This window comes from Borostomias antarcticus, assembly GCF_949987555.1.
Source record: "Borostomias antarcticus genome assembly, chromosome: 15".
Taxonomy (NCBI): domain Eukaryota; kingdom Metazoa; phylum Chordata; class Actinopteri; order Stomiiformes; family Stomiidae; genus Borostomias; species Borostomias antarcticus.
Window position 1 is genome coordinate 10,540,861 of NC_140248.1, and position 11,842 is coordinate 10,552,702.

The 11,842-nt window shown below is 43.3% G+C and overlaps 1 pseudogene across 1 annotated transcript; it reads right to left on the reverse strand.

Moving 5' to 3' along the window:
• Window positions 1-23: 23 nt before the first annotated feature.
• Window positions 24-11,842, reverse strand: LOC311318768 (stromelysin-1-like; annotated as a pseudogene). Its single transcript has 20 exons — window positions 11,744-11,842; window positions 11,235-11,476; window positions 10,847-10,995; window positions 10,026-10,154; window positions 9,687-9,857; window positions 9,408-9,531; window positions 9,146-9,279; window positions 8,871-9,030; window positions 8,635-8,738; window positions 8,344-8,439; window positions 6,468-6,529; window positions 2,652-2,899; window positions 2,232-2,380; window positions 1,979-2,104; window positions 1,676-1,837; window positions 1,295-1,442; window positions 725-855; window positions 458-617; window positions 243-346; window positions 24-127 (listed from the first exon to the last, which is right to left on the reverse strand). The product of its transcript is annotated as a stromelysin-1-like (transcript).

Here is an 11,842-nt window from a genome sequence, read left to right on the forward strand (position 1 = left end):
TGTGTGTGTGTGGTGTGGGTGCGTTAGTAGCAGTTCAGCCAACCATAGTTCAACAGGATACGGACCACTCGCTTTGATGGGTAGTAGTATTCTGTTTGTTTTGCGCCATCTGAGAAGTACAGGTAACCTGAGAGAACACAGAGAGTAACATTTCTGTACACAGTAGTAATACTGTAGGCCTATAGGTTTAGGCTGCTATTAAAGATGATGGATTCCTGAACATGTTGTGTTTCCTCACTTACCATAGTTTTCAAAAGCAGCGTCCACCTTGTAGCCAATACCAGGAAAGTCCCTATAGATGGGTCTCGGGTATCCACGATCCATTTTGCCCCTCCTTTCATTGAAACTGTGGCCACAACATCATACAGTCATTGCACTGCTGTAAGGCTTAGGCTTACTCACAAAAAAACAGGTCACCTTTGGGTTTAGATTGTGCAAAATGCCACTAAAAACTGACCTCCAGTATCTGTTTTTCACAAAGAGCAGGGTTTTTCCTGTGTATTCTACGTGGATGGCAGCATCTATCTTCGTCACGGAAGAGGGCAAGCTGAAGCGAGTGAGTGGTTTGGGATAGCCTGGTAGAATGGTGTTGCCTTTGATGCCCCAGTAATGATCTCCTGTGGAAGGGTTGAGAGATAAGATCTCACTCTCGATACTGGGAGATATAGGAAAGGGACAAAAGTCAGTTGCCTTTATCACTGACAAGCAGTGCCCAATACTGTACCTTCAAAAAAGTAGGCGATATCTCTCTTCTTGTATTCATATGCCGCGTCAACGGAGCTGATACGAGGCCAGATGGATTTGATGCTCTGAGACATCACGCCATTGAAATAGCCGCTCTTCTTCCAGAAATACCTGACAAGCAGAAATGCTCCTTCAGTATGGCAACACTTAGAATTAGGCCGTTACTACCCTGCCATTTTATACAGTATGAGCAGGTAATGTTAGACTGCCTTCTTTTGAAGCGTTAAAAGCTTTGGATTTTGTCTGCATTGAATGAATGGTATCTTTCATCCCTTGGTTGTTTTATTGACTCAGGTAAGGAGTCTCTTGCACACCTGAATAATCTTCTTAGTGACAGGTTCGTAGGTGGAGCAAACGCACAGTTAAGAAAAAGTAGGAGCACCTGCACACTGTCTCACTTGCTCAATACTTTATTATTAAACAAAATCCAACCGAAACATTGTATTTTGTTTAATAATAAAGTATTGAGCAAGTGAGACAGTGTGTGGGTGCTCCTACTTTTTCTTAACTGTTTTATTGACTGAAATAAGATATTAGTGTTGTGTCTCACCCGCTTTTGAAGAAGTAAAGCTCATTCTGAATGGTAGTGGCAGCGTCAAAGACAAGGTCCCTGTTGCATCTCTGTGGAGGCTCTGGTCTGGGCTCTGGTTTGGGTTCTGGTCTGGGCTCAGGTTTGGGTTTGGGTTCTGGTTTAGGTTCTGGTTTGGGTTTAGGTTCGGGTTTGGGGTCTGGTTTGGGATCTGGTTGATCTGGTGTTCTGACACCTGAGAGAGAGCAAGATTGAGGCTATTTATCACAATAGGTTATAAGTGATGATTTAAGTATTTCACAGTAAATAAATCACAAGAAGGGAGTGAAGAAACCGTGTGGTGAGGAAATGGCCCATCTTCCCCTAAAGAGCTGGCCTTATCAAGTTGGGCTGAGTACTCACCATACAATGCCTGTACTCCACGCCTGTCGTCTGCGGGTAGAACGTAACCCTGAGTTTTCACATACTCATAAGTGGGGAACATTAGGGCTGATCGGTCACGTGAATGGTCCAGTCCTAGGGCATGGCCGAATTCATGGGCAGCCACTAAGAACAGGTTGATCCCTTTAGGGAGAAATTCAGGAGGGTTAGCTGAAAATTGTGTGCGTCTTGTATGAATTGATGTGAACAACGCCAAAATTGGCAATAAGTAATTCACATATGACAGTTATACTGGCAATGTCTCTCTGATTCCATGTACTGTACCTTTCTCAGTCAGAGACCAATCCTCGTCCTCATCAAAGTGGGTGTCGCCACCTTCACCTTCCCCTGGGGAGCTGGCATGTGCCAGGACCCCACTGGGCCCATCAAAGGGATGGAAGTCTCCGTGGGCTGGATTTGGGAATAGAGAAAGAGTTTTGTTCATGACTTATTGATTGCTACATGATTGCTTAATACGGTGCTCTCTACAGTATCTGTGATGGATCTGAGGACTGAGCTGGGCCAGTACAGTACTCACCTCTGGCTTTGAACAGGATCATGATGTCTGCTGTACCACTGTCGATCGGCTTGAAGTCCAGGGGGATGATGTCACTGTAGAGCTTGAAGGCTTTGGCAATGGTGGCATCCACCTGCGTTCTGCTCAGGTCCGACGTGTACTCAGTTATCCTACGGCAAAAGAAGACATCTAAATAAACTTTGTTGTTGTGTATCCAACCATTTGTTGCAACAGCAGGTCAGTTTGTGTTGTAACTTTCTACCTTGCACAAGTAATGTTTTCGTTAAGATTTTTCTGTCACATGTATCTGTTTTTCTGTATCTGAAACATTCACACCCCATCGTCAAAGTAAATATCCACATATGTCTGTCTGTATCCTAAAACTTTCAAGACTCCGTCTCCAGAGGTTCTGTCTCAAGAGTCTCAAGTTTCTTTGCGCACCTGTAAGTGACAACACTCTTCTCCCAGCGGGGATTGCCCCAGAAGTGTCCATATCTGGCCAGGTCGGTGACCCCACAGCGGGGTTTAGTCATCACCTCCAGGCTGTTAGAGTCCAGCTTCCCTGTCACCTCCAGACCAAAGAACTCCTGCATGTTCTTCAGACTCTCCTCAAAGGAACCCACAACTAATTGTCTGGTTCTTGAGCCAGGAGGAGGCCCAGCAATGGAATAGAACTGGGAGAGATAGACCTGAAATATGGAGTGGATTTGTGGGAAAACAAATTGTAGTTGGAGTTTTCGCTACCTACTGTTTAGACATACTGCCGCCCAGTCTCTGTCAAAGCCATATACAGTAAGATGTGCATTTCATAACAATGTATACAGCAACGGGGCTGCCAAGTACTGTACATTGCAGGAAACATTGCAAAAAATATGCATTACATTCAGTATTAAATAATATCGTATATAGTATAATATCAATATTGAGTTGTTTACCTCTGCTTTGGACTGGTCATCTTGGCTTGGGGTAGTAGTGGGTGCAGCTTCACACAGCGTCAAAACCACCACAGTCATTAATGTGCTAAGCACTGCATGTTCCATAATTATAACCATCTCCTACAGCAGATCAGAAAGTCTGATCACCTCATCTCACCCTCCCCCTTTATAAACTAGCTCTCTGGCGCTGCACACAAGAAGGGGTGTGATTGGCTGTTCACCAAAAATACCCATATCTTCTACAGTATGTGTGTTTTGAAGTGGGCCCCCTTGCGCCATGCATGGTTGACTGGAAAAGCCGAATTCCAGGCAGTGTCTGAACAAGCCCTGTCCAGGGAGGCGGAGGAAACCGGTGATAATTGTAGTGACGTGGGAGGAAGATGAGTGGAAAAAACAGCCAGGTCAGATCCTAATGATTGGGGGGATAATTTGCACATGCTTTGTCAACCTGAGAACTTGAGTTCAAACATGGGGCATGCCCTGTTGGGGCTGTCATGGCGTTTGTGCAGCTTCATTTTGTTTTTTTACAAAATGACAATAACAAAACAAACTTGTCGCACTCCAACAACAACTCCCAGTCGGTAAATGGAGTAGTAGATACAGTGGGCCTACTGTGTGCACTCTATTAGCCAGGATAGGAAGAACTGACACCATTGATGCCTCATCATGGGGTGAATGTAAATGCTGAATCAGTATAGGCACTTCTGAATGCTGAATCACTAGGCACTAGCCTTTAGCCTGTAAGTACTGACAGCTGTGACACAAGTGAGGGAGACTGGACAAAACACTGGCTTTGTGAGTCAGTTTTGGGAAAACTGAGACGTGAAACTACATAACCCCTGAGCATATGTTGAGTTAATCTGAAATCCACTCCCATGCATTCTTTACCAGTTCAGTCATACATAAGTAAGGTACCTGATGCACAAGGTACTTGATGGTTTCGAAGGACAGGTAAGAAATACACAGAGCAAGGTAAGAAATACACAGACAAGAGCTCATCGTGCCCAGGCACAACTCGAATGAGGCTACCATATATGGTCATGTTCTGATGCATGTCGACTAATTAGCTTCTTGTCAATGTTATTTTGATCAGCTTTGAAAGTGAACAAAATCAACAAGGTTACAGTTTGGTTTGGACTTTATTAACAACAAACAAACAACTTTTATTTTACACAGCACATGGTGATGATGCACACACACGCGCGAGTAAAATTTTAAAACCAATCAAACCCTACTCCTCCCACATTTTTGGGTCAATTGACACCCCAATTGCTACACTGCATCTTCAGTGTCCTCCACAAACGATCATCACAGATTTTTGAATGATCAAAAATTGAGCCCACAGCACATTAAAATGTTTTACTGTAGACAGGCTACTGTATGCAGCTAATGCAAATACTCGCTCAATAAATCTCTGATGTTCATTTTTTTAAATGACAACATTTTCATGACATGGTTGATGTAGTGTGAAATTTTTCATAATTTTATCTCAAAAAAGTCGGATCTCATTTGTCCCCTCAAACTACAGCTGTTTATACAGGAAAAAATACACTACCCACAATCCTATAGTGCAACAGCAATGTCTCCACCAATCAGAGATGTTGTTGTTGGCAACCCTGCCCCAAAAGCGGACCTTAGGACTAAAACTGGCTAAATTGACTGATTGGGAGGACACCTGTGCTACTGATTGTTTGATTGGTTTCCACCTATCTTGTTAGTCTCTATAGCCTACACAGGGGTCTTCAACTACATTTGTCCAAGGGGCAGAATTGATCTCAGCAGACACTATTGGGGCCAGACTTTCAAATTATCTCCTCATCATTCCTCTTCTCATTATAGCAATCTTTTTCAAACAGTTGGATGACAAACGATGGATGAAATGACCAGTCAGGAACCTTAAGCAGTAAAGCAGGCCAAAGTAATTTCGGCGGAACAGGGTGGCGACAGCAGGTAGCAAAAGCACTGCCAGCATGATTAAAAGAATCATCTTGATCATCAACTGGCGGCCCGTGGGCCAAATCCAGCCCTCAGAAGTATTTTCAATATCTAAAAAAATAATCTTCCAAAATTGAAGCAATACCAACAGATGAGATCAAAATAATAATTTTATTGGGAATGATTTACCGACCCCAAATGTGCTTTTGACAGTACACTGATGGGATTACTAATTAGATCAACGCTTTGGGGGGCTGGATTTGGCCCGCGGGCCACCAGTTGATGATCCCTGGCCTACATGTAGCTCCCCCCTTGTTCTTTGTCTGGTCATTATTTGCTGTAGCTGTTCATTGCCCCTGATGTTGTCCTCTGCCAACGTGCAAGTCTGTAAGCTTTGTCTTTTTTTCTTCACGTGTTGAGTGTATTCCTTGGTTTTATTGTTTAGTCTTTGGTTTTGGTTTTTGCCCCTCATGGTGCATTTATTTTAACAAACATTTTGTGGAAACTGCTGAAACCTCCATGTTTCATGCACCTGTGACATTTACATGTAACCCTTGTGATTGCGGTGTTTAAGTCATAGTTCTCACATGGCTGGTAGCTCAGCAAGAGTTCAAGTCCAGGGGGATGCAGAATAAAAATGTTAATTTATACTCAGCCATTGTGCTGTGTGACATGATTTTTAACAATATCTTAAATTTAAAGCTGATACTGCTTCTTCGCTAGTTTGCATCCACCTGTGTTCAATCAAATCAGTCAATCAGTGAATCCATGCTCAATCCAGAGTCCCACAATTCATTCCCATTACAGTATGTAGGCCTACTTATATGTTCATGCAGGATTCCTACTGTGTAAATATCTAGCTGTGACATTTATACTTTTTTTTAGGTTGAACTGTCAGCTTCTCACTTGGCTCAACAAGAATAAGACCTTCCCTTGGTGTCTGGTTGTGAATTCAAGCCATGGGTGATGCAGAATTAACATGCTAATGCCTAATCAGGCATTAAACTGTTTGGATTTCAGACCCATGATTTTATTTTATTTTTAAGAAGTTTTTTTTAATATTATTATTACTATTTTAAATAATTAGAGTCTGGGGTCTGGGCAGAGACCCTCATGTATTTGTCATTTGTCTCCTCCTTCTACTTACTCCTCTAAACTCCCCGCCCTGATCCAGTGCCGCGCAGCGACTATAATTATTATTAGAATTGATGTTGCTCTGTAAGTTTTGCCATGGTTAGTTGTGAAACCACACACATACAGTATAGTGAATCTTTCTCTCCCCTAAAATAGATTTTTAATTAAGGTCTAAATTCTTGAGCTGTTACCTATAATAAAGTTTCTTTATAAATTGAAGAGAGGGAACACAGAATTAGGTAACTTTAGAAACTTTGGCCATAGGATATTTGTCACCTTTAGTAGTGGCTTTTGCTCCACTCCCTTGACCCTGACCTGTCAGAGGAAAGCAGACACTTTGGGTGTCGTCAGCATGGCTTATTGATATGACAACTGATACGTTTCTGCCATTTCATAACATGTAATTAGTTCTTTGCAAATCTAACCTCTAATTTTCCTGTCCGTCACTCAGCTTCAATGGGGGACCACGCACAGCAGTAAAAGGGGGGTCTGATTCATACTATACAATAAAAGTGTCTCATCTCATAGTCCAGAGACAATCTAACACTCATGTCTTTCAATCGTTCAGATTCCCTGGCTTTTATATGTCAGAGTTTGAAGAAAGACAAACGAAATACAAGAATAAGCGCCTAGACAAATATTTCTACAGCTGGTATCAAGCCCATTTTTATCAAATACTGTGTGGCTTAGATGGTGGTACCTACAGTAAAGCCATTAAAAGTACATTACATGTACAGTACATACAGGATTTTGCCCCTTTTCTCTTTATAATAGTTCTGGACTACGCACTGAGGCAGGCAATCCAGGGAAGGGAGGAGGATCTCAGCCTCACTATAACACCTAGGAGCGCGAGAAGGTATCCCACTGTAGTCCTAACAGACCTGGACTACACCAACGACTTCAGCCTGATTATCAAATCAAGTGAGGCAAGCACAAGAGCTCCTGACCAGAGTGGAAAAGCAATGTGCCAAGGTGGGTCTTGGATTGAACGCCAAGAAAACTGAGGTCATCACCAATAACACTCCGGAACATCTGCCCCTAAAGCTGAAGGTACTGCTCTGAAGGAGGTTGAGGACTTCAGATACCTGGGCTCTTGGGTCAACTCAACGGAGCAGGACCTCAAAGTGAGGAAAGCACTCACGTGGAGAACTCTAAACGGCATGAGCAACGTGTGGAAATCCAACCTCCCGTATGAAACCAAGCTCCTCCTCTTTGATGCTGTTCTCCTGTATGGCTGTGAGTGCTGGACCCTGAGCCACTCCCTGCAGAGGTCGCTGGACGGATGCTACACCAGAATGCTATGTGCAGCACTGGACATAAGTCATAGCGCACACGTCAGTATTGAAGATCTGTACGGAGAGAGGCCAGCGGTGAGTGGGAGGATAGTAGCAAGGAGAATGAAGCTGGCTGGGCACTGCTACAGACACCGTGAGCTTCCGGCCAGCAAGCTGGTGTTATAGGAGCCATCTCTTTGGCGTGGACGCAACTCGTAAGGACGTCCTATACCAAAACATTTGTGGACATTATTAAGATGGATGCGGAAGTAGAGACCACCGATGAGATCTCCCAACACATGGACGGTATAACTGGAGACAAAAATGGGATAACTGGAGACAAAGATGGGAGGCCCGTCTGTGGATGACCCGATGTGATGATGACATACAGGCTACTGTGTTTACTTATTTTAACAAAGATAAAATTAAAACTAAAATAAAATTAAAACTAAAATTGAGCCCAAAAGTCAAAATACAGAACGGTCGATATAACATTTTTATTTGAATGGAAAATGGCACATCACATTCATGTACATTCATTCAATACTATGCATTCATGCAAGACTCATACATATATATTTAAATTTGTTTGAAAGAAATATTTTATAATAGCATAAACATCCAACATATATAATTTGCTATTATGTTTAATGTTATGTGATTGTAATTACTGTCCATACCATTTCTATATTATTTATATAAATACATACATTTAAATATGTTTGAAAAAATATTTAATTATATCATACAAACATCCAAAAAATATAGTTTGCTATTATGTTGCTACATTCATTGACATGGTTGGTCACTGTGGCTACCAGTATGATTCATTAGAGGTACAGTAACTGGTCTAACAGGGCAGGAAGTAATTGTTGTTCAGAATGCGGAACAGCCTCCCGCTACTCAGGCTGTACTCAAACATGTTGGATCTACTGTAGAGGTAGGTAAAACCTGGAAGAAAACATCAAGGGAAACCTTAGTCACGGTCACCTCATAATTTCATTCATATGAATTTGATCACTCAACATGGAACATGTGCTCAATTATTTCAATTTGTGTGAAACTTCTCAGGTTGTAAACCATTGATTGTTGATTTGTTGGCCGTATAATGCACAGTGTGTATTCAGTAACTGTTCTTCAACATACCTCGGATTTGGACAGCTGCAGTCACTTTGCTTGTCATGCCAGGGAATGTATCCTCCACCCGTTTGGGGAAACCATTGTCCATCCTTTTCTTGAGTTCGTCATAACTACAGACACATACATGTATCCATTAGTGAGACCGTGATTCTCTGTCACCATACATGGCTGTTCTCTAATGGTAATATTGAATTTGTTTGGTCAATCAAGTCATTAATTCTGTGAGGAACGGCATTACACACCTGTAGTACTCATTGCCAACAAACAACAGGGTTTTGCGAGACTTTTCATCATAGAAGGCAGCGTCCACTTTTTTCACCTTCTTAGGCAGACCCACACTGCTAAGGCTTTTGGGATAGCCTTGGACGACGTCATAGCCATTCAACGCCCAGACCTGGCGACCTGCAGAGCCAGGGAAACACTGAGCTATGAACTGTATGCAAAGGGCTTAAAGGGCTTTCAAGTGGTTCTTTACACAGTGTTTACAAAAGCCATTGAGGGATGAGGTAACTCGTACCTTTGAAGAGGTTAACTCTGTAAGTCACTCCACTCTCATAGGCAGCGTCGAAGTTTCCAGGGAGGTCGGGCCAGAAGCTAGTGATGAGTTGCTGCTCAGCTGATGGGTTCCGGTAGCTGCTACGCCAGACGAACCTGAGCACAGACAAAACATCAGGATCTCTAAATAATAGAAGAGCCAAGCCTGCACTTTCCTAGAGAAAATCCGAGGTTGTTTAAAGGTTGCTTTAAGGCCATCAGAGGTAATTTGACATCTACAGTACCTGCCCTTGAAGAACATTTTCTCTCCACGCAGAGTCGTGACAGCGTCCAGGACCAAGTTGGGGTCGCAGGCATCAGGGGTGGTGGGTGGTGTAGGGTCATCCGGCTTCACATTTGAGTTGGGTCCTGGAGGTCAGACGTGAATGTTAGCTAGCTACAGAATATATTTGTTGAGTTCTACTGTGCATAGCACAACACAGAGCACAAACTGGAGTATGAACTCCACCAGGCTATCGGTGACTTGCATGGAAATTAAATGAATGTCATTTCCAAGAGCTGACACTGACCATAGAGCGACTGGATGCCATTTAAATCATCACGGGGCAGAACAAAGGTTCTGGGCTCTCTGGCGCCTGTGTAGACTGGATACATGAGAGCGCCAGGGTCTTGGGAGTGGGACAGGCCCATGGAGTGACCAAACTCATGAGCAGCAACCATAAACAGGTTGTATCCTGCAATGACAAAAGACATGACTACAGCTCTGCTATCTGAGAGGAGAGAGATTTTTTCTTTCATAATATATGTTCCTCAATGTAAACAATGGAAAATTAGAGGGTGAGTTGCTTGAATACAGAAGATAAAATGTTTCCATATTTCTGATCATGGCGTGAGTGGCTCACCTCTGCCCGAGCCGAAGGTGAAGGTCTCGTCGTCGTCAAAGTGGGCATCTCCTCCGATGCCAGGAGAAGGGGCGAAGGCGTGGGCGAGGGTGCCGTCAGGGCCATCGAAGGGGTAGCCATCACCGTGGTCTACAGACAGGAGAAAACATACTGTAGTGTGAGCTCTCAGCAATGTGAATAAATACATCAAATATGGATATCTAGTTTCCAGCATTATCTTGTCACTGATGTACTAAGCTTGTGCACTTATGGGTGTCAATTATTGCAAGTTAGAGGCTAGAATTGAATCAAGATTCTAATACCACAATTCTCAACTTGTCAGAGTGGTTTACAGTAGGGCAGGCGCTGGCATGCCATTGATTGTACAGTAGATGCGTCTTAAAGACTGGTGAAGTTGGTTATGTAACCACACTGATGTGGGTGCCCCTGTTCCAAGCCTCTAACCAAGGGATTACTGTCAATGACTGCATACCTGTTGTGTACACTGATGGGGGGAATGTAAGCAGGGAACCCTCTATGTTTATTTGCTGTACTACCCTGACACTCAAACAAAAACATCTGTAAATTATGGACTGTGCATGCCCAGTGTAAATCCTTCATGAACATAATGTATTGGTCACACATAGTTTTGCAGCTAGCCGCTAGTAGCACCGATACCACGACAAAACAAAAGCTTGACCGGCACGGTGGGTTCCTACAGTACACTCTTTTCAACAAATTCAGAATCCTGGGCGCTAAGCACCAGCAAGGGGCACATTAAAAACACACAATGAACTTGAGTCAGACACAGTACAGTATGTTAATCAATGGTGATACTGTACCTCCTGGTGCGAAGGAGATCATCAGGTCAGCGATGCCGCTGTACATGCGTGTGAATGTTAGAGGTGTGATCTTGGCCCACACCTGGAGAGCTTGCTCTATGGAGTAGTCCACCTCAGATTGAGACATGTCTGGGGTGTAGTTCTCAATCCTGCAGGACACCAAGCATGAGTCAACAGGAGAAATAGATTCACATTGTACACAACTTGAGATTTCTTATAGACAAATAGAAGTTTGAGAAAATATTTCTCCTGAAGGGTTGAGACCACCTGTTGAATACTTGATGATAACAAGCTTCCACAGCTTGTCCCTCACCTTTACACTGTATGCCATTTTTAGATACTGTAGCATGTCACGACAATAAAACATTATTGGCCTTCATTCTCTCACCTGTAGGTGAGTTGGTTGGTCTTCCACTTCCACTGGTCGCCGAAGGTGGTGTAGGCAGACACTTCAGGCACGCCACAGCGTGGCTTCTTCATCATATCAATGGTCTCCGAGTCCAGAGAGCCAGTGACCTGCAGTCCGAAGAACCTCTGCATCTCACTCACTTTCAGGCTCAGCTGGCTCACCCCACGTCTGACAGTGGGACCCTGATGCTCCGTCAGGTTGAAGAACCTCTTCAGGTAACTCTAAAGCAGACACAGGGCAAGGATTATATAACAATTATGCATATCAAGATAATGAACACTTCTGTAGGATGTGCAGCTTGAGACAGAAATGGAATGTTTCGCTTCATATTTCCAAGCTACATCTTTCATCACAGAAGTTCCATATCTCGTCCTCCAATAGAGGTGATGTGACTCAAAGCAGCATACACATTTAAGATTCAATCAAAAACAGTAATTTGTACATTTCTAAGATAGAAATCTTCTTTCTAGAAGTGTTAGAGAGCTTACATTTGCGAGATCCTCATCTTGTTCAGTAGATGGCGACAGCGGCATAGAGTTCACTGCCACTGCCAGGCTGACTAGTATGCACAGATTGAAAGTCTTCAT